Source organism: Dendropsophus ebraccatus, unplaced genomic scaffold, assembly GCF_027789765.1.
Source record: "Dendropsophus ebraccatus isolate aDenEbr1 unplaced genomic scaffold, aDenEbr1.pat pat_scaffold_903_ctg1, whole genome shotgun sequence".
In the NCBI taxonomy this organism is placed as follows: Eukaryota; Metazoa; Chordata; class Amphibia; order Anura; family Hylidae; genus Dendropsophus; species Dendropsophus ebraccatus.
This window is the reverse complement of record NW_027210503.1, coordinates 2,947-28,244: the sequence shown is the minus strand read 5'-3', so window position 1 is coordinate 28,244 and position 25,298 is coordinate 2,947. Positions and strand designations below refer to the sequence as shown.

General features: G+C 41.2%; 1 pseudogene; it reads right to left on the bottom strand.

Annotated features, from left to right (window-relative positions):
* Nucleotides 1-612: 612 nt before the first annotated feature.
* Nucleotides 613-24,865, bottom strand: LOC138780874 (receptor-type tyrosine-protein phosphatase zeta-like; annotated as a pseudogene).
* Between the last annotated feature and the right edge of the window lie 433 nt (nucleotides 24,866-25,298).

Genomic DNA, 25,298 nt, shown 5'->3' with positions numbered 1-25,298 from the left:
TTGGCAAGACCTCATATAAGACAAACATCACATAAAGTAAAAAAGAATTCATAAGCCCAATTTACTTGTTCACACTCCTGTACTGCAAACCATTTTGAAGATTTATTCCATAACAATGTTAACATTCCATGCAAACCAGTGGTAATAACGTCATTAAAGACATGCATAAACAGGTCAGGACAACTAGGTACAATAAAAACAAAGTATATCAATGTAACAATGCAAATACAAGTAACTAGAAAACTGACTCTGTGATGAAATATAAAAATCTACATTTATAAATATAAATTTGGTCCATGGAGTCACAAACAGTATTTACAATAAATGTTAGTTCATTACTTCCTTAACACGGCATAGCTTCTTCCTTGAAATGATGTATTATTTACAATTTAATATTAAAACTACAAAACTACTAAATGTAAGCATTAGCACAATAAAACACAGTATGTATTGGCGCTGGAAAAGTACACAGCTATAAATATCAAGAATTTAAAGATTAGAAATGTGCTAGTAGTAAACTAATACTGAGTAAATATATTAAACACCATTTATAAAACACTGCCATAGCCAATTAAATTAATCATGAGGCGACCGATTACAAAATCTTCCCAAGGCACACATTAGTAATTGTGGGTAGTAAGCAAAAGTCATTTACAAAAATAGTGCTGGAAGAAGTTTCAGACAGATACATGGTGAGCAGCCGAGTACTTCTCATGTTCAAACTAGAGATTCCAGGCTCTCTGATGTGTTTCCATCTGGTAAAGCAGATCCATTGCTCTCCATACTTGCCACCTGTCCCTCCTGCCTTGTGCTCACAAGACTCAGGATAGCCTGATATAAGAACTGAAACTGCTCCTATAAAATGTGTGGAAAGCAATACATTATTATTGACACATTTATAATCTTGTATTTATTTACATTGACATGATTATAATTATTACTTTATATAACCTGGCAGTTGTTGCTTGTCATAATCCATGAACAATAGTTAAAAACAAGTTAACAATCTAATCAACAAGCAAGCCCAAATCACAGGCATTTGGCTCTGGCAAACATAGGCGTCTCAGTGCCATTCTTTTGCATTTTAGGTCAGGGGATGACCAATATGATGGTTACCAAGAAATCACCATTTACCTTCCTTCTAGTCAATGAGACATTTTGTCCTCTCTCTGCCTTTAATTTCCTGTTTTATCTTTTTGTTTTTAACTCTTCTCAGATCAAATATCCTTTATTTTATGTTAAAGTCCTGGACTGCATGCTTGAGGTTACTGACCAGTGGTTTACAATATTTTTGATTCGCTAGTCTTCCAATGATTTATTAAATCTTCAATTTATAGAAACATAGAAGACCGTTGGTAGAAAAAACACTGATTCCACTTATAATATATTTTATCAGAATTTTCTTAGTTGCAATAAATTTTCAACATCAAAATCACACAGTGAAATAGAAAAAGCTTGCCCTGAGGATAGTGTGACGTGTGGACGTGGATCCTCAACTAATGCCTATCTGTGAGTGCAGCTGTTGCTATTTCACTGTGTGATTTTGATGTTGAAAATTTATTGCAACTAAGAAAATTCTGATAAAATATATTCAAGTGGAATCGGTGTTGTCTATTTTTCATTGGATTGCATACGGGATAACAAGCTCCCGTTCAGACACATTCTTGCCAATTAAGAACAGATTAGGAGTGTGTCGATTTTTTTCATCTGTGTATTGGCAGAAAAAGACCACCTGGTCCAACCAGTATGCCCTTTTAGTATTTCCCTTCTTATTATCTTAGGATAGATATTTGTTTATCACAGGCAGGTTTAAATTAAATCACAGTAGAATTACCAACCACATCTGCAGGAAGTTTGTTCTAAGCATCTACTACTCTTTCAGTAAAATACAATTTTCTCACGTTGCTTCTGATCTTTTCTCCAACTAACCTCTCACTGTGTCCTTTGTTTCTTATTAAAAAAAACTTTCCTTATATGTTAGGACTTTAACATATGTAAGGTTTAAAGGTTTATGTCTCACATTTCCCTTCTTTCCTCCAGATTATACGAATTTAGTTCTTTTGGCTAGTTTCAGACATACAAGATCACAGTGGATTTCACACTGTGAGTTCAACAGCGCAGTCCAAAGCGGGACTTGAAAAAGGGGTCTGGCACCCCAAAATACATTGATCCTTAGAGTTCGGATAAAAGATCATTGATGGTTACACCCTATTGACACCCTACAATCTGGTAGCACCACAGAAACCTTCCTGATCCATGGTTAACACCACAAATCATTATGCCTTTCCTCTTTCTAGGGGTTAAGTCCAAGTCTCACTAACTTCTCTATCAACTCTTTATAGAGGAACTGTATCAAAGGCTTTGCTGAAGTCCAGATAGCCGATATCCACGGCACCATCTTCATCCAGCACTTTGTGACATAATCTAAGAATTAATGAGATTAGTCTGACATGATCTGCCGGCAGTAAAACCATGCTGGTTTGGATCCATCAAATTGTTAATTTTTAGGTGATCAATGACCTTTTTTCACTATTTTCACTTAATTTTTACTACAATGTCATGCTACCTGGCCTCTTCTCAATTTATTGTGTGAGGACATGGTGAAATTATTTTATGCAGACAAAAATGCCATAGGAAGCTGAGGCCTACTATTTTCTTGCTTAAAAGAGTTATGCAGTGTTAGAGAAACATGGCCACTTTCGTCCAGAGACAGCACTACTCTTGTCTCCAGTTTGGGTGGGGTTTTGCAAATCAGTTTCACTGAAGTGAATGGGGCTTATTGCAAAGCACACCTGACTTGGAGACAAGAGTGATGTTCTTCTAACTCTGGATAACCATTTAAATAATGTTCTCCAGTGCAGTGTAGAGAACCAACTGAGGGTAGGAATATTGTACATGTTGGTGATCTGATCTTAGATACACTTAAACTAGGGTCAACTTTTATAGGAAGCCAAGTTATCTACCAATAAGCTTTTGGTGTACGGGGAAAGGGAGGGGGATCCAAATAGATCAAATAACTTCTCTTGGTTTTACTCTAAACAAAAACATCTCAACTGGCATGCATTTACCTACATTGTAGGCTGCTCTGATTTGTTCAAAGACTATATACTTACTAGGTCTGTAAAAATCCCTGGTCGCATCAGATTAATCATCTTGGTCACCTGATAAACATCTACAGAGTTTTCATTCTCTAGTTGTTGCATGAGAGTAAACAAAGCACAGAATGTTCCTGCTGTCACTCCTCCATACCTGAAATAAAATGTTGTACATATTGAAAACATATCTATAATTACAATTCCTTGATGTTAAAATGTATATGTCATTTAAATTTTTTTTTTTTTTTTTTTAAAACAATAATTTTTATTGTCTTTTTCGAAAAGTGTACAGGCCATGTCATATATAATACAAAAGAAATAGAGAGTTGTACACGTATATACCATATGAGATATGAAAGAGAGGAGACACCTACATATACAAAGTCAATTGCAAGTCCCAGGGTGTGAAGAAGGGAAGATATTACGACTCCGGGATCCACGACCCTCTGTTCCCCCAGGTGTCTCTCTAATTCCATGTCAGACATAAGTGTTAACCTGAACTTGGCCCTTAAACCGGACCTTCTTATCTAAGCAACTACGAGACAGTTTATAGCATCTCAACTGGTGACCAATGGATCCAAAACAAACACACAACTCACACAGACCACCAACAGACGTACCCAACAAAGAACACACACACAGAGACAACGAAAATCAGCCTGACCAAGACATAACACTTAAGTGACTTTTAGCACACCCAATGTGCCTTTAAGATCTTCCGTACAGTACCATTCTGAGCACCTAAACTGTAGCATAATCTCCCTCCTTTCGTCCGGAGAAGATACTTTTTCTAGAAACGGTCTCCATTTATGAAAGAATTGTTTAGTGATCCTCCCCATGGATCGTAACGTGTCTAGTCTATCAATGTGAAGGAGCATTCTCAACTGATCCGTCACGTCTGAGATTGATGGTAATGAAGGATCTAGCCAGCGTTTGAGTATGCACTTTTTAACTGCTAACAACGCCACATGTATACCTTTGACTGCCACCAAGTCTTGAGAATCCTCTCCAGACCTTCTAGTGACATAGTGGAATAGGCAGCCGATAGGTTGGAGTGGTATTTGAATTGACCAGACTTTGTCAATCAGTTGCAAAGACTCCTTCCACAGTTCCTGTACCGGAGAGCACAACCACATACAGTGGAACAGGTCTGCTTTCTCTAGGGAGCACTTGGGGCAGGCTCTCAAGTAATGCACAGGGGCTTCCTTATATGAAAACTGGAATGCATAAATGGCTTTATGGAGCAGTTTCATGTGCATTCCCTCCATACTTCATTTACCATTGCCGCCCTAACATACTGTATCCCTTTCGACAGTTTAAGCGAGAGATCCTCCACCCGCAGGGAAGACTCCCAATGGCTAAACATAGTCTGGATCAGTGGTGTTAGGGGTTGGGTGTTCAAGACCGGTATATGTTCGCCAACGACTCAAGGTCGTGGGGGAACCCATGATCTCGTCAAATTTCCCGGCCACCTCAATTTTAGCAAAGTTAGACACTAGGCCTCCCAAAAACGATATCATTTGATTGTAGTAGATGAAGTGACCCCCTGGCAAACGGAATGTTGCCCTGAATTGTTCCCAAGGAAGCAAGGCTCCTCCTCCCGGCTTCAAGAGTTGGTTCACCTCCCTGATGCCCCTACTCCGCCACACCGATTCAACTGGCGCTGGAACGTCACCTCGAAAGGTTGGATTTCCCCATAGCGGAAGATATCTAGAGAGAGAGAAGGGAAGCTTATACATTTTCCTCGCTGCCTTCCAAGCCGCCATGGTATCTCTGAGTACTACATAGGACTTAAGATGACTAGGCAGGTCTTTGATTTTCATATGTAATAATGTGGGCAGTGCCCATGGGTAGGCTAAATTGGTTTCCAGCTGATAATTGGAGAAATAGCTGGTCCCATGGATCCAGTCTCTAGTGTGGCGGAGCAGGGATGCCAGGTTATAAAGCCTGATATTTGGCATGTTGAGACCTCCCTGGGGTTTAGGGGAGCATAACTTATTGTACGCAATCCTTGGACGTTTGCCTCTCCACATAAAACGCGTGAAGGCTGATTGGAGGCAGCGTACATCCATATGTTTAAGTAATAATGGTAAAGTCTGCAAGGGGTACAGTAATCGTGCAAAGCTTATCATTTTAATAAGATGCGCCCGACCAGCAAGTGAAAGCGGGAGTTCTTTCCACTTATCTAATTCCTTGATAATCTTTAGGAAGAGAGGAGGGTAGTTGAGTCTGTATAATGAGTGAGAGGTGGGGCCTATTTTAACCCCCAGGTATGTGATGGAGGTACGCAATACCTCCACCCCTGTTGACCGCAAGACATCGTGGTTAGAGGGACCCAGGAGTAGGAGTTGGCTTTTAGTGGGGTTTATTTTATATCCCGAAAAGGAACCCAGATACTCTAGTGTTTGGAGCGTGGGTGCTAATTGGTCCTCTGGAGACCCCAGGCAGAGCAGTAAATCATCAGCGAAGCATAGTAATTTTATCTCCTCCTTCCCCACTTGGACCCCTTTATAAAGTGGGCTCGACAGCAGGTGCCTTGCCAAAGGCTCTAGGGATAATTAAATAGCAGGGGGGATAGTGGGCACCCCTGTCTTGTACCCTTTTCTAAATGTATAGCATCTGACAAGAAACCCGGTGTGGAGACTTTGGCCTTGGGGCCTATGTATATGGCCTTCAGGTACTGTCTGAGCAAGCCATTGAACCCAAACTTATCCAGGACCATGTCGAGCCACCCCCAGCTGACGTTATCAAAGGCCTTTTCGGCATCAACCGACAGGAAAGCTGGAGGGTGCCCGACACGGTGCCCGGACTGGACTGCATCCTGGACGGCAAGAATGGATCTAATATTTGTAACCGCCGACCTCCCCTGGGTAAACCCCACCTGGTGTGGTCCTAGAAGTTTTGGCATGACCCCCATTAGTCTATTAGAGAAAAGCTTAGAAAGAATTTTTAGGTCTAGGTAATTAAAGAAATTGGGCGATAAGATGAAGGCAATGTGGGGTCCTTGCCGGGTTATTAAGGACTTTTATATAGGCCGTGTTGCTCGAGGAAATGGTCCCCTCACCCCCCAGGATGGCCGTGTAAACAGACAAGAGAGTCGGTGTTATGTCGTCCTGGAGATGTTTGTAGAATTCAGACGTGTATCCGTCTGGGCCTGGGGCCTTATGATGCTTCAGAGCTTTAATAGTCTGGCTTATCTCCTCGGGGGTGATGGGAGCATTTAGCGTTTCCAGGTCGTCTTGATCTACCGTCGGGAGATTTATGCCGTCCAGGAACCTTCTCCCCTCCTCTAGGTTCTGTCCCCCCTGTTTGTATAGCTGTGAGTAGTATTCCTGCAGAATACGGTTAATCTGCCTAGGGTCTCTAGTAAGCTTCCCCTTCCCTCCTCTGTCTCGCAGTTCCAAGATGTTATTGGGGTCCCTATAAACCCTTGGCCAAATTGCCAATAGTTTGCCTGATTTATTTCCGTATTTGAATAAGTCAGTTTTTTTTTGATCCCAAAAGAAAGTTTCTGTCGCCTCCGCTGCCCTGTCCATGTCCTGTTTAGCTGCCACCCAGAGTTGTCTGTGTTGGTCTGTCGGGTTATTTAAGAAAGTGGTATATGTGGTACGTAGTCTGGCCGTAGCCTCATGGAATGTCTTCTGATTCGCCCTCCTCTTTCCCAGCCAGTAGGATATAATCTTCCCTCGCATCACTGCTTTAGCCGTCTCCCATAGAAGTATTGGCTCCCCCCCATGACATGCATTGTTGTTCAAGAAATCCTTCCACCATATAGATAATTGGGAGCAGAATACCTCATCTTTCATCAGGCAATTCGGGAACCGCCATAGAATGTCAGAGCCCTTGGGGTGAGCATCCACAATTGAGATACTTACTGGGGCATGGTCTGAAATTAGCATGTCATGGATATCGGAGGCCTCTACCCTAGCTAGGAGGGGGCTAGATGTCAGGATATAATCCAACCTTGACCAAGATTGGTGAGGGTGCGAGAAATGGGTGTACTCACGGTCCGCTGGGTGGTAATATCGCCAGGAATCAGTGAGAGCAGTGTTTTCCAGGAACTGGGAAAGAAGAGGGCGAGATGTCTGGGTTGGTTAGTTCTTGGCATCGTGCGTTTCCGATCTTCCTCCTCAGACAGGACTAAGTTTAAATCCCCACCTACCAGTTTGAAACGTTCCCCGTCCGTTAGTATTTTCTGCTCAAGGGAGGAAAAAAAGGGGGCATTAGTGGAATTTGGACCATACACCGAATAAACATTCAGTCTACCACCTGGAGTATCTAAAGTGGCCCTACAAACCCTCCCCTCTTCATCATGCCAGGAATCAAGGAACATATGCGATAAGCGTTTATGAATTAAGATCAGTACTCCACCTTTACCCTCCTTTGCTGGCGAACCCACTACAGCACCCACCCAGAGGCGTCTCATCCTAAAGAAATCTTTCTCCTCAAGATGAGATTCTTGTATCAGTGCAATATCCGTCCTAAGTTTTTTTAAGTGTCTAAGCACCATGAGGCGTTTAGTGGGGGCTTTAAGCCCTTTTACGTTCCAAGTGGTGACTTTCATAGATGCGCCAGCAAAGGAGCAGGGCGTATGTCACAGTTATTAGGGTACCATACAGTAAAAGATAGGCTGACCTCCCAGACAACACAAAGACACAGACAAAGACACATATAGATCCATTGGCCACTCACCACACATATAACAACCAGTAATACCCACAAAAAATAACCTGTGTTGTATCTACAGAAGAAAACCAAGTAGAACTTGCGAGAGATACATGTAATGAGCTTCTCTTTTTTCGCTCACTTCGGGGCCCTCGCATAACCCCAACCACCAAAACCCGTGGAGAGCCAACCAGGCCCACGCTGCTATATGACCGCGCAGCGTTCTAGCGTATGTGGCCGGCAAAATTTACCGTACCCATTAAGACCTCCATATCAGGGGGGGGTGGGGGACAGGAGGGAAGAGAAGGGGAGGAAAGGAAAGTGGGGGAAGACAATACACGGGGGAGAGGGGGGAGAGGGAAGGGAAGGAACGGAGAGGGAGGGAGGGAGGGGGCGGGAAGAGAAGGAGAAAGGACAAGTGCCATTCTCTATGAGATTACAGCGGTTCCTCGTATCTGCTGGAGCTTAACTACTAGGGAGCTATAACACACGGAACACAGTACTAATCCTAATCGTTATTCACCTCCTAGTCATGTATATTTATCCTAAACACGCTAACTATTAACTAGGAAGAATAGGTAAGTCTTAACTAGACCATCCTGGTCATAACACTAAATGTAAAGAAAGGACACCCTCATCGGGCATACTAAGAATTTTCCTCCAGGCGCAGCCATGTAGCGCCAATCAGTCCATGGAGTCTGCCGACGTCTTGGGACTGTCTGTACGTCTCCTTTTAGCTGAGTCCGGGACTTGCGCTGGATTCTTGGACAAAAGTTCCATAAACTGCCTGGCTTCCTCGGGGACTTAAACGATGTGGAAGAACCGTCCTCTTTGTAGATGACCAAGGTCGCTGGGAACTGTAAGTAGAATCTCCTTTTGCTTGAATAGCTCGGAGCACAGTGATGAGAAGGCTCTGCGGCGTTTGGAAACATCTGCAGAATAGTCGCTGAACAGGAGGACCTTATGATTCCTGATCTGGATTTCTGTAGTGGCCCTCTTGAAGTGGAACAGAGATGTTCGCTTTGTCTGCGTAGTTTAAAAACTTGGCTATGACCTGTCGCGGACGATCGCTTTTACCCCGCAGATTTTGTGAGTCTTTTCCCGCGGTGCGAGTTAATGGGGGACCTAGGCGGTGTGCCCTTTCCACAGGGCAGGGTTGCTGCAAGCCCAGTGCCTGTGGAAGTTCAGTGGCGCATATTTGTGCAAGCTGGGCCTGTGGTATAGACTCAGGGAGCCCGACAATTCTTAAATTGCTCCTGCGGGAGCGGTTCTCGAGATCTTCCGTTTATCTCGTAAGTCATTAGATAATTTAGCCAAGTCACCCAGCTGGGCTTGTGTCTCAAACAGTTCCTCCTCAAGGGTGACCACTCTTTGCTCCAATAGAGAGATTTGAGCAGCATGCTGTTTCACCTCCTGCTGTATCTGGGTTAGGGCCGCTGTGACCGTGGAGCCCAGGGAAGCTATTAGATCAGGGGCAAGTATCCGGGCTACTTCTAGCGCTATTGACTTGCACGATACCTGTAGTCCCGGGATAACCGGTTCCATTCCTGACTCTGCTGCAAACATGTCTTGGCTGGCTTGCTGCGACAGAGGGACGCCCGTCTCCTGCGTGTCAGGGGATACGAGGGCTGCCGCCGCATCTTGGTCTGCTGGCTCCCTTCCCGCCGGATTTGTGACTCTGCGCCGGTGTGGATACTCGGCCCCCCGTCTTCTGGACGAACCTGTCCATATAGCTGGTGAGTAGGTAGGAACTTAAGCCGATCCTAGCCTAATTCTGGCAAAGGTTAACTGGGGGGGACGCGGTTTTTCGCCTGTCAGGACCGGAGCAGCTCTCACACGCGTCCTGCCATGAGCGCGCCGGAACCGGAAGCTCGTCATTTAAATTTTTTATTTGCAGAAATCAATAGTACAAGCAATTTTAAGAAACTCTAATATGTTTTATACGCAATAAAGCTTCTTTCTGTACTCACTTCTTACCATGTTCATTATCAGGCAAAGCTGTCTTCATTACAGAAGAGCAACATAAAGACAGGTCCATTGTAACCTATGGAGGGGGATGAATGAGCAGGATGAGGAGATAAGCAGCTCTGCTGTTTGGAGACTGGGCAAATAAAACACTGAATTCACAGGTCAGAAAGGTCAGTGTAGTCTGTGAATTTGATATGAGAAGATTCCAGGATGATGTGCTGTGCAGGGCTTTGTCCTTTCTGTGCAGGGCTTTTGTCCTCTCTTCCCCCTCGGCCACTCCCCTCTCCATAGACCATAATGCACACAGAAATCCTTCTTCTTCTGAAGTGAGGGGATGAGGCTGCAAAACAGCTCCAGTACATAAGGAAATTCTTTTGCTTAATAAAACCTATTACAGAGTTTCTTAAATTGCTTTTACCCGTGATACTTATTGATTTGACATGTAAATAAATTATGTAAATGTTAAATTATGTAAAAGTAGTTTAAGGGGTATTCCACTAAAGAGCTAAAAAATGAAATGCTCCCAACCTAGCTGGTCTTACTCATCTATATATCTGTTATTCACAGCCACTCTAATGGTATGAGTATGGCAGTGTGGGATATTTAAGATTCTGAGGGAACTGGGTTATGTCCCTTAAGCGTATCCTCTCTATAACACATCCCTTGAGTTAAGCATACTCCATTATAGTGCAGTTTAACAGGATTTTTTTTAGGTATATACAGCAAACTCCAACAAAAAAAACATCAGTGGTGACAGTGATGCCCTGCTTCCTAGCACCCACACAGTTCCTAGCACACTCCTCTTGTGGCAAAACAGCTCCTGGCCTGTGATCTCTTGTTGCTGTTTTCACAATAAGGGGCCCTTGCACACTGAGTAAAAGAGGCTGAATTTACGAGCGTAGTCCATGTGTAATTCTGCCTGTCCTATTTCTTCAATGGGATTTGTCTTGCGCCTCTCCTCTCCGCTCAAAGAATGAACATGTTTTGTAAATTTACAAATTCCATTGCAGTCACAGTGAGAGGATCAGACAGTGTCAGGAGCTGACATTTAAATGCTGGAGTTAATGGCGGGCAGCAATGTGATCATTAACTGTGAGGACCTGGCTGCTATCAGCCGTCTTTCCTTACTCTCTATGAAGCGAGCTCGGCTCCTCAGCTAGCTTCATAGAGCCCCGTGTATTATGACATGCCGTGACATCACGATGCACAAACTCACTGCTTTTCATGTCATTTTGCGCTAAGGGGTTAAAGAGGCAGACCTGTCACTGGCATAAGTCACAATAAAAGGAACATATAAATTCTGAACTTACTCATCATGTACAACAATAGGTCCATCTTTATTAGCTGCTTCCTCCTTGATGAGATTAATAAGCTCAAATGTCTTACTTATTTGACTGTCAGGATTTGGCCACTTTGGACAATGGAAATGTTTCACTTCCAAAACATAGTCGTCCTGTCAAAAGAGAGTTCACAATATTGCTATAACTTTTTTCTCACTATAAAACATAATCAGATGTGCATAAGTAGTTAAAGGGGTTGGCCACTTTATAGTAAAATTGCTCAGTGTACAGTATTAGTTGGTGTACTCACTGTATATACTGACAGCAGCTCCCTGTGTACCTCATAGAGCTAATATCAGACTCCCCTCCTCCAGGCTGCCCTGCTCTGTGGTGTTTTGGTTCATAAGATTACTTACATGGAGAAGAATGTGACCATGCCCCGCCCCCCTGTGTCCACCACTGAGCCTGTATATGTCTATGGAGGACACAGGGGACAGGGCATGGTCACATGCTCCTCCATGTCAGCCATCTTATGGACTGAAACAAAACAGAGCAGGGCAGCCCAGCCTGGAGGAGGGGAGTCTGATTTTAGCTCTATGAGGTACACAGGGAGCTGCTGTCAGTATATACAGTGAGTACACTTTCTAATACTGTACACTGACCTATTTTACTATAAAGTGGCCAACCCCTTTAAGAGAGAAAACGAGAGAGATATGAAGATAAATTACAAAATAAATTTACACTGATCACATTAAAGCCACCTTCCTAATATTTTTAAGATCCCCCTTGTGCCACCAAAATAGTTCTGATCTATCAAGGCATGGATTCCGCAAGACCACTGAAGGTGTCTGTAGCCTCTGGCTCAAAGATGTTGGCAACAGATTCTTTAAGTTCTGCAAGTGGTGAAGGGGTGTCTCAATGAATCAGACCTGCTTTTCCGGCACATCTAACAGATGATCAATGAAGATCAGAGGAATTTAAACACAAAAATTTAGCGGTGTGGCCTCTTCCACCAGGAAATATCATAAAGAAGTGTACTCGGTCTCCAAGAATGCTTAGGTAGGTGATATGGGTCAAAGTAAGGCTCCACATCAGTTACACCCTAACGCTAACTGGACTAAGGCCAGAAAAGTGTCATTTTGCCCTCTGTCCAGGTGGTTTTCATTTTTCTGCTGGATGGATTAGTGTACATCTCTGCACTATTTCATACAGCAGGATACTGTAAAAAAGACATATACTAAGTATTAGTGTATTAACATGGGAGTCTGTGTATGATGGATTCTACAAAGTAACATCCATCATAGCTATATCCTCTGATGAACACACACTCCCCACCGGACATCAAAAAAACATGATGAGAAAAGAGCCTAACATCCAAAGGAATGTCAGGATCCAAGCTTTCCCATCAGAACATTCTTCCATGGCCCAGTTCTGATACTCTGACCCAGGCATCTAGCTTTACAACTTGCACTTGTCAAAGTCACTTAGATTCTTAAAGGAGAAGTCTGGCAGGGGTGTGAAAAATCTATTCGGAAAGGGGTGTGGAGAACATAACAAAGACAGTATGTTGACCAGACCTTGTGCCCGCGCTCTGCCACATCTTGCTCATCCTTCCTGCTTTCAACAATCAACTTTAAGAACTGACTGTTCACTTGTCAAATTTCTCTCTCCCCTGTGGATGACATTGGCAGTACAAAGCTCTGTATTTACCTGGGTAGCTTCTAAAATAAAGTCTTGGATTATCAGTCTCTCCTCATTAGAAAGACAAACATGATCTTCTCCAGCCAAAGAGACAGTGAAAGTTTCACAGGTAATTGGTTCATCTCTGTTTGGCCAATAAACAAATTCATCTTCAGCCTAGACAAGTAATAGCATTTAAAATAAATTTTTTTATTCACATTACATACTTGCATAGTCGATGCACTACAAATAAATATTAATTAAACAGTATACTAAAATCTGTAGTACACATTTTTATGTCAAATATATCACAAAATCAGAAACAAGGACAGGTCATGTAATATGCATTAGTGATTGTGTTTAGACAGAAACATTTCTGGTCAAACTGTTCATGAACTGAGACTCACCATGTTCTGGTTATCAGGAAGCATTACAATTATCTGAGAATTGTGGTCCCAGATCATCCTCCAGAAATCTTTTATAGTGTGTAATAATGGGTGCTGTGTTATAATGAATTCATTACTTTCATGGTATCCCTGCAGAGAAAATATTTAGGTATTAATTATGTACATACAATGCACATACATGTAAAAATAAAAAAATCAGAGCTTAGGGTACCTAAAACCTTAAAACAAGTGTAGTGTAGTTATCTGTACAGTCTACAGAACCAGTGCTTCACTCAAAGTAATCAGAAACCTAATGGAAACCAGTGCTGCACTAAAAATGATCAGAAACCTAATGGAAACCAGTGCTGCACTAAAAATGATCAGAAACCTAATGAAACCAGTGCTGCACTAAAAATGATCAGAAACCTAATGGAAACCAGTGCTGCACCAAAAATGATCAGAAACCTAATGGAAACCAGTGCTGCACTAAAAATGATCAGAAACCTAATGGAAACCAGTGCTGCACTAAAAATGATCAGAAACCTAATGGAAACCAGTGCTGCAGTAAAAATGATCAGAAACCTAATGGAAACCAGTGCTGCACTAAAAATGATCAGAAACCTAATGGAAACCAGTGCTGCACTAAAATGATCAGAACCTAATGGAAACCAGTGCTGCACTAAAAGTAATCAGAAACCTAATGGAAACCAGTGCTGCACTAAAAATGATTAGAAACCTAATGGAAACCAGTGCTGCAGTAAAAATGATCAGAAACCTAATGGAAACCAGTGCTGCACTCAAAATGATCAGAAACCTAATGGAAACCAGTGCTGCACTAAAAATGATCAGAAACCTAATGGAAACCAGTGCTGCACTAAAAATGATCAGAAACCTAATGGAAACCAGTGCTGCACTAAAAATGATTAGAAACCTAATGGAAACCAGTGCTGCACTAAAAGTAATCAGAAACCTAATGGAAACCAGTGCTGCACTAAAAATGATTAGAAACCTAGTGGAAACCAGTGCTGCACTAAAAGTAATCAGAAACCTAATGGAAACCAGTGCTGCAGTAAAAATGATCAGAAACCTGATGGAAACCAGTGCTGAACTAAAAATGATCAGAAATCTAATGGAAACCAGTGCTGCACTAAAAATGATTAGAAACCTAATGGAAACCAGTGCTGCACTAAAAGTAATCAGAAACCTAATGGAAACCAGTGCTGCAGTAAAAATGATCAGAAACCTGATGGAAACCAGTGCTGAACTAAAAATGATCAGAAACCTAATGGAAACCAGTGCTGCACCAAAAATGATCAGAAACCTAATGGAAACCAGTGCTGCACTAAAAATGATCAGAAACCTAATGGAAACCAGTGCTGCACCAAAATGATCAGAAACCTAATGGAAACCAGTGCTGCACTTAAAATGATCAGAAACCCAATGGAAACCAGTGCTGCACTCAAATGATCAGAAACCTAATGGAAACCAGTGCTGCACTCAAAATGATCAGAAACCTATCGGAAGCCTATTGGAATATAGTCGCATAGTATGGTTGTTAAAAGACACATGTCCATCATGTTCGACCATGGAAAGGATATGTCAGTGGAACCCATGACACTATTCTGAACAGATATAAGTCAATAGAAGCCATGAAATTAAGAGGAATTCACAAATCAGGTGATGTGTTTATTTTACCTACAATAGTACATGGGGTGTGATGTGCCTAGCCCTAAACAAACATTGTTACATTATGTTTACCAATCCAGTTGTAACCTGAAAACCTGAAAGATCTATTGGTAAGAAAACACTATGTTGCTTAGCCAACTAATCCTTTTAATTCTAGAGGACCAAGAACTGTGTGTTACCCATATGACAGCTTGAGAGGGCAACAACTTTCTATTCATCAGATGGTAAGAGACAGTATAGAATTAGAGAATGTATTTCCTGCAGCAGACATGTGATATATTATGGTACATGTGGACGCAGCAATATGTACAGTATATTGGTCTTAGGTCCAGAGGATACGAGTGAGGATTAGAGAACATATCAGAGGCATTGTGACATCAAAAGAAACACATGCTGTGGAACAGTTGAAAACAGTACTTCAACACTTTAAATGGTCCATAACAGTAACCTAAGATCTTTTATGGTGAAAAGGATACAGATTATGCATATGAGATCCTGGCACAAAAATAATACCATTGGATAACAACTTTAGGTACAATTTTCCAATTAGCCTGAAAGAGAAACTTAGCTTTGTCTCATTTGTATAATTATGACTGTTGGAATCCAATTTTTTAACTATGGTTTTTCTAATTATAGTTATGTGTTATAATCTGTGCTGTTTTTAATGAAGACCCAGAGTGGAGATTTGGAAGAGGATAGGTTGGAAGAACTTAGACTTTTTTTGTGAAGTAAAGGAAAATACTTTCAATGCAATAATCTTATTACACATTTTAAAAAAATGGGGGGAGCAATTCACATTATATACCGGTTTTGTGTGTTTTATATTTAGGCTACAAACACACACAGGTTATTTGGGAAAACTGCCTCTGCAGTTTTTGTGCCAAAACCAGAAGAGGATCAAACATAAAAAGAAGTACAAGTCTTCCCTTTATATTGTCCATCCCATTTGAATCCACTTATGGTTTTGGCACAAAAACTGCAGTGGGAGTTTTCCCAAAATAACCTGTGTGTGTTTGCAGCGTTATGTTTAATCTATTACATGGCACTTTGTTACTGTGACTTTTTTTTTATCTAAATGCACTTGCAATTGTCAATTGCTATTTTTGATGGCACTTGCACTTTTGTGATATTATTATTGGTAATTTATGACTTCCTGTATTTTGCACTTCAGCACTTTGTACACTTTTTTATTTTTGCAGCACATATATTAGATTTTATGCAGGTATTATTTTTTTTTTAATGGTGGTTATTTTCTTTCCTTTATTTGATGTGACGTTTAATAAATTTCTTTAATAAATACATTTGCCACATCTTATTGCTAGATCCTCCGGGCAGCCCATAGAAGATAGTGGCGGTCTTCTGCCGCCGCTCCTATTCCTCGGAGCGATGACAGCAGATCGTTGCTATCTTAGTCTTTGTCTTTCAACATGTTAAAGGACAACTCCGGCGGGACCCCCCAAAAAAAAAAAAAACACACACACACACAGACACCAGACCGGGCCAGACCGGGTATTAACCACATTACAAAGTTATATAACTTTGTAATGTGGTTAAATAAGCCAAAAAAAATTTCGCCGGAGTTGTCCTTTAAGAGACAAAAACAGACAATGATCAGCCGACATTGTTCATGGCGGCTGATCGTTGTTTTTTTATTATGTCCGTAATTGCCAATATCGACCAACAATAGTTTTGTGTAATAGGGGCATAACTCTTCTTTACATGCTGGAGAACACCCTCAGGGCGCTTTAGCCCCATTCACATAATACCAAACAGGCTGTTAACAGATCTGCCTCAAAAGAAAAAGCAACTTTTTGAAGGAACAAGTGAACTACATTTGGGTTTAATATGTTACAAAAGAAACACTGATCTCTCACTACATTCCTAGCCCTAAGGCTATGAAAATGCCACAATCTGTTGTAACAGTAACATGAAGAAAATAATGTGAAGATTGTCACATTGAGGGTCATTTAGTCCTTATTAGGATTCTAATGTGGCAATGTACTTTATGCTTGAGATCACTCGGGTAATATGGCACTGAAATAATTAACACTATTCAGATTTTTCTTTAGAACCCAATAAAAATGATGCTGCTTTGTTGCTAAGAATGCCACATCTGACCTTCAATAAACATGACAGAGAAGCAGCTGTGGATGCTATTCATTTGCATCAACAAACCTTAAGCAATTACTTTATCAGAAGCAAACAGTTTAACAAGCAATAATACACATTATATTATCTATCATCATTTCCTGTAGGAAAATTAATATTTAAAGTGTTATTATAACTTTCAAAACCTAAATGTTCAATGTTCAAAACCTAGATGTTATATAAAGCAAGTTTGCAATTTATATTCATTATTTTTCTTTGATTATCATGGAAAACATGGCACTTCCTGGGTTCTGACCTTTTTTTCCCCCTAAAGAGTCTAAACCCAGGAAGTCCCATGTTTCCCAGGACACAAAGAAGGCAGTCATGTGATTGACAGACACATTGAGCCATGACTGTGGGTTGGTGCTCCACCGGTGTGGTGGACAACCGGTCACTTGCCAGATGGTGAAGTTTGACTCCACTGTAGCAGTGGTTGGTCGGGGAATAGCTAAGCCAGGTGTTATGTTGTCGTGACGGCAGTGCCTATTGGTCACACAGGTATGATGGCACACCTGCTTTCATTTTAGTGAGGCTGGCTATACCCTTTCCCCTGTGGTCAGTACCCTGCCGGGTTGTTTGGGGGTCCTTTGGGCGCTTATCACGGTGGTCCAGAGTGGAGCTGTGACCCACCTGGACTATTAGTACCGCCACCCACAAAGAGGGGAGATGACCCAAGGAAGATGCAATGGCTGTGTAGGTGCTTAGAAAATAACCCAGTTAAAATAAATAACTTCTTCTTTACTTTAGTCTGTCTTCACAATACACTTCAGACTTTAGTGACAGGATCTGTGCTGAGAGCTTATAGAGTAATGCAGCCATTCTGACTGGGTTGCAAGCTGAGAGGTAGAAGAGGTTCAGAGAAGTAGAGAGGAGGATGTTGAGGGAGTCCCAACCCAATGTAGTACTGTGCTCTGCCGGAACTTTAGAAGTAGAATAAGTAGAATACTTGAGAGTAGATAGAATACTTGTGCCCCGTGTTTTGACTCCTTGGTCTTTGCACTACCTATTGCCCCCCCCAGTGTCGGCCCACCCGTCCTATAAGGGTGACACAAGCCCCAGACCTTGTTTTCTGGGTTGAGCAGAGTGGTTAGAGTTTTCTCTTTCATGAATATTTAACAAACAAAACAATACAAACTAGCCCGTAGATGGGGCAAACAACAGTCATATAACAGTCATTTACAATTGGTGAGTGTGGATGGTATAACAGAATTATCAAGAGTCAACGGTAAACGCTCTCCAAATGCACCAGGTAAGTACAGTGTCGGTAAGTCTGAAACATGACTGCAATCAAACATTAGTAAAATAAACCAAAACAAAGATAGTGATGGCATCTATAACGAATCGACAGGTAAAACACAAAGATGTACAAGGCACTGACTGGTAATGATTGTGACATGAGTAGTGTTAAGGGAAAATGCAGTGCGGAGAGTTAGACCAAGGTTCCCATATGTTCTGGAATGATTGGAAGGTTAGGTTGCCACATGCTAATACAGCGGTGCTTTGGATTACGAGCATAATTCGCTCCGGGACCATGCTTGTAATCCAAATCCAATCTTAAACCAAAGCAAATTTTCCCATAACAAATCATAGAAATGTAGACAATTGGTTCCACACCCCAAAAATAATGATTTATTATTCTGAATAACATCTAAAACAAATGAAACAAACATTAAAACAGCAGAATATGTGATATTATAAGTTACTGTACAGTAATGGAGAGGATGGGAAACACAAGGGCTGACAGAGACTGCAGGGAGCATGAAGGGATGAGCAGGGCAGATGTGGGCACATACATGCAGCACTCTCTGTCCGGGGAGAAGGGGGGTACAGCTATGAAGAGATTACCTCCACAGTCCTGTCCCCTGATGCAAGCCCCAGCCTGAAGTGGATCTGCCATGATTTGGAAGGTGAGGGAGACTTCCAGGGTCAGAGTACAGTGCTGTAGACCCAGCTATGCAGACCATGCCCCTCCCCCATTCCCCCTTCCACGCAGTACAGGGAGCTCTTAAACCAAAGCAATGCTCTTAAACCAAGTCACAATTTAAAAAAACTGTGAGCTGTTAAACCATATATAAGTGGTGTTAATTAAGCTAATAACCTACGTAAGGGGAGGGATAGCAGACGATTTCCAATAACCTAACAGTGTGATCTTGACTATTACACATAGGATGCTGATCAAACGCCTCTGGTGGGGTGAAAGGGTATGAGCGCCAAAAGAAAGAGTGCTAGCTGAGAGGACCATAATGGGGTAATGGGGGCCAGGGACTGGAACAAGACCTTGAGCTGCGAAATATAGTACGTAGGCTTCTAGCAACTTTGCTCTATCCGGATCAGTTCCTTTTTCTTCAGGATATTGTCCTGCACCTTTAGACTTGTTCACGGCATGGGCTGGGATGATCCCTGACTTTGTCCTCTCTGTGAGTACTTAGCACTGCATAGTGTGTGAATGTGCTGCTTTCAAGAAAAGAGTGGCCGTTCCCATATACGTCTTTTCTGTACCACACCTCAGACTACACACTGGACACTGTCTACGTGTGTGTCTACACTTCCTTTCTCCATGTGACAAATTCTTACATCATATGTAATATTTGCTGTGAGTTGGTGAAAAGAAAGGAGCAATAGAAGAAAGGAGAAGAAAGGAGCTAGAGAAAGCACTCTCATTGGTGCACAAATCACAGAAACAATAACCCTTTAGTTACCTACAGCTGTGCAATACTAAAGAATACAATATACATACTAGCGACTTCTAGTGGAAAACTTAAGTAATACTTCATTACCACTACTACTTTGAAGTACAGGCTTTTGCGAAGGGTGTAAAGACAAGTAACACCCATGGTGGCACACCACAACTGTACTGGTTAGACTTCATCTATGTACACACAACGTTTTTCCTCTACATTTAAAAATGACTTTGTGTAAACATAGCCTTCATGTGTTTAGTCTCTTTTTTCAACCAGCACAGGACTAAAAATCTGCCTTCAGGAGACTGGATGTGGATTTCTGGTAAGTTTGGCTTTGTTTTATAGCATGATAACTAAAAATAATAATGGATGTATATTGCAAACTGGCTTTACCACACATATACTGTTAATTTAGACTTTGAAAGTTATAAAGGCATTTGAGTCAAGATTTTAATTTGCTGTTGACAAATGTATTGCAAATTGACACTTTAGTAAAAGAAATGTACTACCTACCATAATGTATGAAGCATTGATATAGTCTGTTCCTTCTCCAGCCACTGAAGAAAGGCCTACTCTTGATCTTTCAACTGTGAAAAACCACAAATGAGTTAACAAGAAATTTCTTTAGTGTCACTATGTAAGATAATCATACACTAGTACCACTTATATGGTCTGTGTAATTGTACCGTGTACAGCTGTTGTTTAACACTACCTATGGCCGGAATTAATGATCATGACCATTAAAGGGTAGTGCGGCGGTAAAAAATTATTCACAGAATAACACACATTACAAAGTTATACAACTTTGTAATGTATGTTATGTCTGTGAATGGCCCCCTTCCCCGTGTCCCACCACCCCCACCCGTGTACCCGGAAGGTAGTGCATTATACATACCTGATCCGTGTCGACACGCTTCCGCCATCTTGTGCCAAATGTCATCTTCGGCCGGCTGGCCCGAACACCTCAGATCTTCCCGAGTGCCGGCCGCCCTCTGCCGCGTCATCAGCTGCTCAGCCGCGATTGGCTGAGCATAACTGTGCTCAGCCAATCGCGGCTATGTATAATGCACTACACTTCCGGGTACACGGGTGGGGGTGGTGGGACACGGGGAAGGGGGCCGTTCACAGACATAACATACATTACAAAGTTGTATAACTTTGTAATGTGTGTTATTCTGTGAATAATTTTTTACCGCCGCACTACCCCTTTAATTCCGGCTGTAGGTAGCGTTAAACAATGGCTGTTCACAAATGTTCAGACAGTAAAATAAAGGCATGTAATGTGGTCATATTTTAACCCCTTGAAGACCCATGAGGTACATCATGGGAGCCTGTTACTTAAGGATCCATATCATACCAGTACACCAGTGGGTCCGGCAGTGATATGAAGTGACTGTCTGATCAGGACCCCCGCAGTGTGACTGCAGGGGTTCTGATCGTTCTATCTGACTGCCAGAGGTCCCTTACCTTCCTCCCGACAGTCAGATTGGCGATCCATCCACAGGCAGTCTCTATGTAGAGATCACTGATTAATGCTATGACATAGTACTGATATGGCATAGCAATGTTATGGCAAAACACTGATCAATTGCTATTGTAAAGCAGTAACCAGTGTGTAAAATGTAATGTAAAAATGGTGGTGAGCGGGTTTTCCCAAAACTGGAAGCATCCTCAATGGGGCTACATTGCGAGGGAATTGTGTCATACAAGGGAATTGTGTCATGTTATGACCCGCAGGAGAAGCTCATTTTTGTAAGTCTCTGAGGAAGAAGGCTATTACTTAGAGACAAAACTTACAAGTATAGTACTGCCCTCACCCACAAGCCAGCTACAGATAAGAGAAAAAAGTGGGAGGAGAAGGTATAAAAAGTACATAAAGATCGGTAAAAGCAACATCTTAAATTATACTTACTGATTTATACCACTGCACAAATGTACTGTGGCAGGACTTTTAGGGCCGTATTAGGGCCCAACATTTAGGGTGGGTTCACACGTACAGGATCTGCAGCAGGCCTGCAGCATATTTGATGGTGCAGATTGGAAGCTGCTGATTCAAAGCAAATCAATTCTGGGCCACCAAATCTGCTGTGGATCTGCTGCGGATCTGCTGCAGATTCAAATCTGCGCCATCAAATCTGCTGCAGATCTGCTGCAAATCTTGTACGTGTGAACACACCCTTACTGTAAGTGAGGGACGGTTTGCTAGATCAGTGTTGACTTACCAAGCCTATTAAATAGCTCCATGATCATGAAGCAAGGGGGATGTCCATGCAGCCCTGGCTGTATATAATAAATAATAAAGTATATACTCCATGTTCCCTAGTGTCCTTCTAACTTTTCCCCGCTGCCGCCACTGGCACTGCTGAAGGCGTCTCTTAAGTGACAGACCGCTCAGCTGAGCAGTATGTCCCTGCACAGATAGCTTTAGACACGCCAGCGGCAGCTTCAGTGGGGAGAAGTTAGAAGGACACCAGGGAGCCTGGAGAGGTAAATATAAAGTATTATTTTACTTTACACATGCTTCACATCAATTCTACACATAGCAATGCACGGCTGGTGGCCAATGATTTCTAAACATCATTGTCTTTATTACACGTGTAATAGGGCTCTTATTAGTAAAATAGTTTTTGGAATCATCCTTTAGGAGTTTGTCGTGATATCTATGTCTCTGATATAATGAAAGGGATTAGAAACCACATACAGCACATACCTGGAATAATGGAGGAGGTTCTGTTTTTATCCCTGTTTTGTGCCTTTAATGCCGCAGAGTAGTCACATTGGAGTATGTTCGGTTCACTTAGCAACTGAAAAAAACAGTAAAAAACTATTTTATAAACTTAAAAAAAAAATGTTATTATAAACACATGTCTACTCTTATTGCACAATTACAGCAGTAACAGTGGAAAATCATCCATCCTCGACTCATTTTTGCACCAAATTACAGATCCATTATTAGTTAAATTAATTTCTAGATCTCATGCAAACAGAGGTTCCTTTTTTCATTTTTTTTGTCATGAAATATGTTTTTTAAACTGATTTAGTCTCATGCTCTTAAAGCTGGTCAAGTAATGTACATTGTTTGTTGCTGGAGGTTACAGTGTGCAAGGCTTTTTTTTTAAAGGTTTCTTTTCTTTGCAAGTACATTCTGCTAATAAATAAGAAGGAATGTGCTTCTGTTTCCCATTCATCCTGTAAGAATGGCTTCTTATTATGTACAGCATGTCATTTTGTCAGATTTCTCTGTCAGTAATAAAATATTGCAGAATGTAGTAAAATGTCCAATACTGAATTCATGATTAGGCCTTTTTACTAAGCTCAAGGTGAATGCTACGCCAAAGCAGCAAATGATATTAGAACATCTATAAATTACCCTCGGGACTAATATTGAAAATAAAATAAAGGAATGTGAGAAAAACTATTGAGTCAAACCTTGTTCATTAAAAAGCACATGACTTACCTTGAACTGCATTTCTAGTCTCGTTTTTCCAGATGGGCCCGTTGTTAGGAGAGCATTAACATATGCATGAATGTGACTCTCTGCTACTTCTGTTTCTCTGCTCAGAATGGCCTCAACCAGAGCATCGTGAATGAAGATGTACTGCTCCTGGGTGGGTAATATAAATGTAAGATCACTCTTTGAATAACACTAAGTATTCACATGCCCAATGACTTTGCAAAGAATGTGCCTAGCTTGAGAGGACAGAAAATCCAAGAAACAATAAATGTTGAATGTGTTGTATTGTGTTCATAATGTTAGCTGACAACAGCTTCTCTAACAGGATATGCCCAACATACTTATTGCTAGTTCAGATTTAGTTTCAATAATAATTGCATTATATTTTACGTTGGAAAAGTAAAAAAAAAAAGTGGCTGCAATAATCTTGTCAATTTATTCAGTTAAAATTTTGTTATTCTTTATACACGCAGCGCCGACAGTATGGAGATTTATGTAGAGGCGCACTGCCTCTACATAAGTCCTGTGCGCACCAGTGTGTACGCTGAGAACACCTACGCTCCTGATCAATTTCCTGATGAATTAAGCGGACCCAGAGTCAGCGCCCCTCCATTCCGCCCCCTCCACATCCCACCCTGCCCCCCTGGCGTACCGGGCAGAAATGGCCAGATGCAAATATTTATTTGCAAAAGGCCATTTGCGAATAAATTTATTCTCATCTGGCCATTTCCGCGGAAAATAAAATTTTTTGCATAATAAATGTCCCCCCAAGTGTATAAAAATGTATGTAATATCTAATAAAAAAAAATGTAAGGGTATGCAATAAAAATCTAAATAATAGCTATCAAGATAGAGAGATACATTGATAGATATACAGTAGGTACCAAAGGCAGATTTAGGCTGTGTTAACACACTCAAAGTAATGGCCGTTTGCAATGGGCATCATTTAACAAATAATGCATTATTATAACAATGGCTGGTATTACTATGTGGCTATGTTCACATAACGTCAAAAATAGAGAAAAGTCGGCCGATTTTGATATTAAAAAAAGTCTGTTTTTGCCGCGATTTAACTGACTGCAATGGCAATGCACTGAAGTCAATGGAAAGACGGACGTCCAATGCACGCAATGCATTGAATAACGGATGTTTTACGTGGACATCAAAATAAGAACCTGATCATATTTTCGGAGTTCTTTTTATTAGTTGCACATGCAGATTTTCTTTTTCCAGTGTTCTTTCTTCGTTTTTACTACTAAACTCAATGGATTTTGAATTAAGCCACACCCAAAGGGCAATTAGTATTTCCAAACTAGAATAATGTCCCAACAGCCGTCAGAGGCCAGGCTGCTAAATGACATCTGTTATTTTAGACTCAAAATGAAAGATATAATTTTAAACGGGGTTCAAAAAAACGTTGTGTGAACATAGCCTAATACTGTTATAAATAATGGCCATTATTTGCCATTAAATGACGTCGTCCAATAACAACAACCGTCTTTTTGATGGTGTGTGAACATAGCCTTGCATAAATAAATATTAGACAGACCAATCGGTAATAGTTATGACACAGTTGGATAGATGGATTTTCAGATGATAGATATTTGGACAGACAGTTTTGAAATATTAGCAAAATACATTGTTACCTCTGTTTGCACTAAATAATTTCTTTGACTCCGAATATGTTTCAAGAATCCAAAATATTTACAGTGCCTTCTTGTTTAATTTGCTGCAGCATGCTATCCAGGACAATATATGTTCCAGTTCTACCAACACCTGCACTGGAATGGAGAACAGATAAAACGGATAAATTAGATGAATCCTAGCTGTAAAGACTTCTTTACATCTACAAGCATTGGGTTAAAGATGTGACACTCAGACTGAGACCTGCTACTACGAAACTGAGAAACTATCAGCAGAATGATCCTGGTGCATTCATAATGAATGCCCATTTATGCCTTTTTTCATTGGCACATTTTTGATTTCTGTAGTATTTGTTAGGGTGGCTCGACACACAGCTTTTGTGTGGCTCCAACAAAACACCAGAAAAGCTGCCAAAGATTGTTTGTTTTTCCTGTGTTTTTTTTTAAATTTAGGTGTGACTGGTTTATTCATTTATTTTTTTTTTGCGTTTGGTGTGTTTTGAGACAAACAGTAGGATTCCAAAGAATAAAATGGGAGAGAAAAGCTGCATTTTGAAGGGCAAAAAAAATCGCCCGGAAAAAAAAAATCACCAAACCTCAGCATGCTGCATT